The sequence below is a fragment of the Nicotiana tabacum genome, chromosome 22, assembly GCF_000715075.1.
Source record: "Nicotiana tabacum cultivar K326 chromosome 22, ASM71507v2, whole genome shotgun sequence".
In the NCBI taxonomy this organism is placed as follows: domain Eukaryota; kingdom Viridiplantae; phylum Streptophyta; class Magnoliopsida; order Solanales; family Solanaceae; genus Nicotiana; species Nicotiana tabacum.
This window is the reverse complement of record NC_134101.1, coordinates 25038722-25044721: the sequence shown is the minus strand read 5'-3', so window position 1 is coordinate 25044721 and position 6000 is coordinate 25038722. Positions and strand designations below refer to the sequence as shown.

General features: G+C 41.1%; 1 long non-coding RNA gene across 1 annotated transcript; it reads right to left on the bottom strand.

The window, feature by feature from the left end:
- Positions 1-1755: 1755 nt before the first annotated feature.
- LOC142176483 (uncharacterized) lies at positions 1756-5295 on the bottom strand. Its single transcript, XR_012705121.1, has 3 exons — positions 4816-5295; positions 3103-3170; positions 1756-2019 (listed from the first exon to the last, which is right to left on the bottom strand). It is a non-coding gene; the product is annotated as an uncharacterized LOC142176483 (long non-coding RNA).
- Positions 5296-6000: the final 705 nt, after the last annotated feature.

Here is a 6000-nt window from a genome sequence, read left to right as displayed (position 1 = left end):
TTCACCGGTATACCCCGAACCGAAACTAATACGACCCATAACCGTGCAATCAACTCGTCGATAGCAGACTCCCCCACTTAGCCTTAAGCTGCAATTATATAAGATTAGAACCCGTAAGGATTTCTCCTTCTCAATTACCAAAGTTTCGCACCGTTAACCTACCAGACTTCTCGAAGTTTTTATTTTTTTTATTAAGCCTTTCATGAACATTCTGAATCTCCAGTCAAAATTACACACGCGACCTCCTACCGGGTAGCTAGTAATATTCCTCGCAAAAGCTTCATCAACATCACGCCACCGCTAGCTGCACACAAGAGATAACCCACATGTGGAATTCCTTACCGACATCTCCCAATGACACTACACTGAGTGCAACGACCACGAAATTCATAAATTCTCCTGAGTTCATGCTCGCCCACCATTTATATAAGTATGCACTTTCCCTATTGACATCAACTGTACGTCAACAATACCTTCCTAACTCAAGTCAAATTGCACCTGACATGATAATCAGATCTTCACGCCTCTATTCATTTCAAACACACTCCTTTCTGCCATATTCAATTTTTCCTTTGTACACTAATCATCACTCCAAATAGAGTCTGTAGGCCGATTCACATATTAACACGATTCCAAACCATTCTACACTTTCTCAAGGTATACGACTACCCTACTAGTGAATTCATATGCTAATCTGCCACTCTTACTTCGGTTAAATCATCTCCTTTAAGAAACTTCTCAACCTCTACTTCTCCTACTTGACCTGCTAGTATTTCAACCACCGCGAAACACTTCCCGTCATGTCTTCCCTCATACTTTGCTACCCAACCGCTGCATCAAATCGAAATGTATCTCTGTCGCACCTGAACCAATAAAATGTTACCGACTTTAAGTCTCTTCAAAGATTATCTTTCCCAAGCTATCAACGTCAAAATACCCATTCGCAACCACCATTACTACACAACCACTTACTCTTCTTGAGTTCAAACTCATTGACAGACATGAGAATTTAATTTGTCCCAAAATTTAACAACGTGAAAGATCCTTCCAAACATTTACACTCGAGACGGTACGTCGCATCAAAACGAAAATCAAGCACCCAATGGCCTTCCTTTATATTTCAAGAAAACACTTCTCGTCACATTCACATAGTCTTAACACTTCCCGCAGTTATGTCATACTCACCACAAAGCCATTCCACTGCTCATCGAGCCACAATTCCACTTGTAGGGACATTATCAGCCATATGAGTCCAAATGTATAGGTTACAACTGAAGCTACCAAGCCTAAGCTACGGTCTAACCATGGCCTCAAGTCCTCCAGACTGTCCCACCACCATAACACAGAATACACATCTCAACCTTGTTCATAGAATCACAAGCCAGCGATGCACAACTGATACCGAGCACTCATGTGCGCATACGAGATACGTGGAAGGAATTCAAAGAGTTATGTCTCAAGTTGAATCAATTTCGCATGATAGAATACAAGAAAGTAAAATTTTCCTAAGAGTTCTGCAGCCTCTCGAAGATAAGTACAGACGTCTCCATACCGATCCACAAGACTCTACTAAACCCGCTCATAACTCGTGAGACCTATGTAACCTAGGCTCTGATAGCAATCTGTCACGACCCAAAAACCTAATCTGTTGTGATGGCACCTATCGTGGAACTAGGCAAGCCGACTCATTTCCAAACAAAAACTGATATTTTCATTTCAAAGATAATTTCATGATTATTTAACATAAAACCTCCATTTAAAGAGTTCAAATCCAAGAAAAACAGAAGTGCGAAAAAGAAAAAGCCCGATATCAGGGTGTCACTAGTCATGAGCATCTACTATAATCTGTCAAACAATATCAAGGCTAACTCAACCTGGAAAATAGCTAAATACTACTAGAGGAAGATAAGAGGGAGAAGAGCAGGGGTTGCGATCGCCAAACAGCTACCTTGCTATCTCCAAAATAAATCTGCAACCAGAACACTCAATAACCACTACCGTGTCCAGCTACACCTGAATCTGCACACAAGGTGCAGGGAGTAACGTGAGTACACCAACTCAGTAAGTAACAACAATAAATAAAGACTGAGCAGTAGTGACGAGCAATAAAGCATATAACATTCATATTATGAAATCTCAATAAAGTACAACATGCTTTAAAAATCAGTGTTTGAATCAAATCATCTCGTTTAAACCCGGTTCCAGTAAAAATTATTTAAAGATATTTTTCCAACAGTTTTTCAAACAAAGACTCAATGCAAAAGTGAGCAAAAATGATAAAATCATAAACAGCCCCTCGGGCAAAACATCACTCATATACAGCCCCTCGGGCAAACCTCACAGTCACTCGTGCCACTCGGGCATACCTCACAATCACTCATGTCTCCCAGTCACTCAGCACTCGGCACTCGGCACTCGCACTCAGTAGGTACCTGCGCTCACTGGGGGTGTGTACAGACTCCGGAGGGGCTCCTTCAACCCAAGCGCTATAATTTACACGGACAACTCACGTGCGATAATAATAAAGTATGTTGCAGGCGAGCAGCCCCGATCCACACTCATCCTCACCAATCAGGCCCTCGGCCTCACTCAGTCATAAGTATGCTGCAGGCGGGCAGCCCCGATCCACACTCATCCTCACCAATCAGGCCCTCGGCCGTACTCAGTCATAAGTATCTCAAGCCACTCGGGCATTTTAGTAAAATAGGGCATTCAACCCAAAACATTTATATGTATCAAAATAGAGTCATAAAACTGAGTTATGCGGTAAACAAGTATAAACATGACCGAGTATAGATTTTCAATCGAAAATAATGAGAGGATGGTAAGAAATAGCCCCTAAGGGTCCAAACAACATTGGCGCAAGGCCCAAACATGGCATTCAACCCAATTTACAGAAATTCTTTCTAAAACATATAAGTATTAAATGGTTTCAACAAAGTATGCAACTTTACAGTTGCTACGGGATGGACCAAGTCACAAATCCCTAACAGTGCACGCTCACACGCCTGTCACCTAGCATGTGCGTCACTTCAAAATAGTAGAATGATACGAAATCCGGGGTTTCATACCCTCAGGACCAGATTTACAATCGTTACTTACCTCAAATCGGTCAAATATCTAACCCGCAATGATCTTGCCTTTGGACTTGGCCTCCAATTGCTCCGAATCTATTCACAATCAGTACAATACCATCAATACGCGCTAATGGAATGAATTCCACAAGAAAAACTACTAAATTAGACTAAAACCCGAAATTGACTCAAACCCGGCCCCCGGGCACATGTCTCGAAATCTGACCAAATTTACAAAACTAGAAATCTCATTCACTCATGAGTCTAACCATACCAAATTCATCAAAATCCGACATTGTTTGGTCCTTCAAATCCTTAAATTACTTTCCAAAAATTCCAAGCCCTAACCCCTCATTTTCACTAATTACCATGATTAAAACAACGAAAAATCACAAGTATACAAGTATAGAGCTCAAGTAACTTACCTCAACGAAATCCCCTTGATTCCCTCTCAAATCTCTCCCAAAAGCTCCAAAAATCGAGTTGAAATTGTGAATGTCACACCTCCTTTTTATCCCCCACAAAGATAAATATGTATTATGGATGGTGGATTAAAGAGTTTTTCCAATTAAAGTAATAAACTTGATTAGGGATTATTTTATTGTTCAGAGTTGCCACTTGGATTGATTTTCAGGTATTCCAAGTCACCTTTTATTTGAATCCCTAGTCAAAGGAATGTTTGACTCTTTTATTATTGGTCTGCAAAAATAAAGTTCAGGTAAAGAATTATGTTGAATGGGGAGAAGGTGTAAGGGATTCCCCGAATCCTGTGGTTCTAGCACGGTCGCTTTATTGACTACAACTTGGCTTGAATTAATTTTGGATAACCTGTGTTTTATTGGTTTTCATGTTTTAACTATGTCCGCTTTTATTGTTTGATTGGATTTATAAGAATTATCTTGAAATAAGTCGCGCGTACGTATACTTATTTTGTTTGGTGTGTCAAAAACATGGCACGCGTACGTGTACGCAATTAATAACACTTTATTATTATCAAGAATGTTTGGTCAAAGTCGCGCGAACGCGTACTTTGATTTATGTGAAAAATCAAAATTATGTCACGCAAACGTATACATAATCACGATAATTTGATTAATTAAGAGCGTGCCTAAAAGCATACTGTCGATGTTAATTCTTACTATATTAGGGGTTCCTTGTTAGGCCAAAAGATTATGAATATAGTGTGCGAGATAAAGATGTGAACTTCAGTTTCCATGAATTTCCAGCAAAAGCAATCATATTCACCAAAAAGGGAACTTAACAAATTATTAACATTATGTTAGAAGTTTAGCAAACCAAACCAACTCTTAGCTCATATACTATCAAAACCAAGCAAATATCCTTAAAGCAAAATATGATTTTAATCTTATGTCCGGTAACCCAAATTACCCAACTTCAAATTAAACCACACGGCAAACTTTTCATTTTCCAAGACTATACGGTGACTCACCAAATTCAATTACAACGAAACCTCGTTCAACTAATCTATTTAACAAATAATAGAAATACAAAAATGGAACCTAAAACCATAACTATTACCACTAAGTTGCAGTTGTAAGCTAATAAAGAGAAACTGAAAATCAGTATAATGTTATAATAATTTTTTTTCGCCAAGAATGAATCGTCTTCATAAACACATAAACAATGCACAAATAATGTAAGCTCAACAACATTAAGCATCAAGCCATGGATGAAATAAATATCGAAAGTAAAGATGGCCCTTTATTGATAAAATTCTAACCTTTTGCTACGTACAGAAAAAGCCAACAATTTCGACTTCGGAAATGAAAATCGACGGCGACGTTCGCTGACTGGAAAACCTCTAACGGGATACCTTGACTTGCGCCTGAACAAAGACTCGGACCACGACCTTCGACGACCTCGAAGCTCGCCGGAACACTTGAACTGAACTAGTGACCAATGAACAGAGCATAAAGCTGCTGCTGCGTTTTTGCCTTTTTCCTCAGATTCCCTTCTTCTTTTCTGCCGGAGTTCGACTTTGAAATAGACAGATCGCCTAGGATTTAGCTAAGGAAATAGAAGGAATCATGGAGATTTTGTGCTAGTGGGGTGTGCGGCCGAGAGTTTTCGAGAGGTGGGGTGGCCGTTTTTCATTTATGTGTCTTGGAGATTAGGGTGATGCTCCTGTTGTTCTAAGGTTGGAGCTGAGAGATTGGGCTGCTAGGATATATATCGAAAAGGTGGGTAACGACGGGGGTTGAAGGAGAGGGTGGCCAGCTGGTCCTTTTTTTTTTTTTGGTGTGTTATGTGTGTGTTTTAATAGCTGAAAATAGGGTATGAGGTTTGTGAGTGGGGGACAAAGTATGGGGGACAAGAATGGGGGGCAAGTGTGGGGGACAAGTGAAAGTAAAAAATTAGGTGCTCACAGTGAAGAATGACCAAAATTCGCGAAGGGTTCTATTTATGGTTTCTGCCCAAATTTTTCGCACATGCGGCCATTTTCTCGTACCTGCGGTCCAAGAATCCGCACCTGCGCAACTCACTTAATCACCCAGCTTCCGCACCTGCAGACACCTTCCTCGCACCTGCGTACTCGCATCCGCGGTCCCAGGTGCGCATATGCGAAACCAGCCCAAACTTCTCATCTCTGTATATGCGTTCAAGGCCTCGCACCTGCGGGCTCGCAGATGCGGCCAATTCTTCGCACCTGTATTCCTAGCCTTGGCCTAGCGTCGCCCGCACCTGCGCACTACCCACTCGCACCAGCGGCCTTGCACCAGCAAGGATTTCTTCCGCAGGTGCGGAAATAGCAGAAGCAGCAGCTCCAGCTGCAAAGTCCAACTTCAACAAATCCGTTAACCACCTGAAATCACCCCGAGGCCCTCGGGACCTCAACCAAAAATACCAACAAGTCATATATCAGCATACAAACTTAGTCAAACCTTCGAATCACTCAAAACAACAT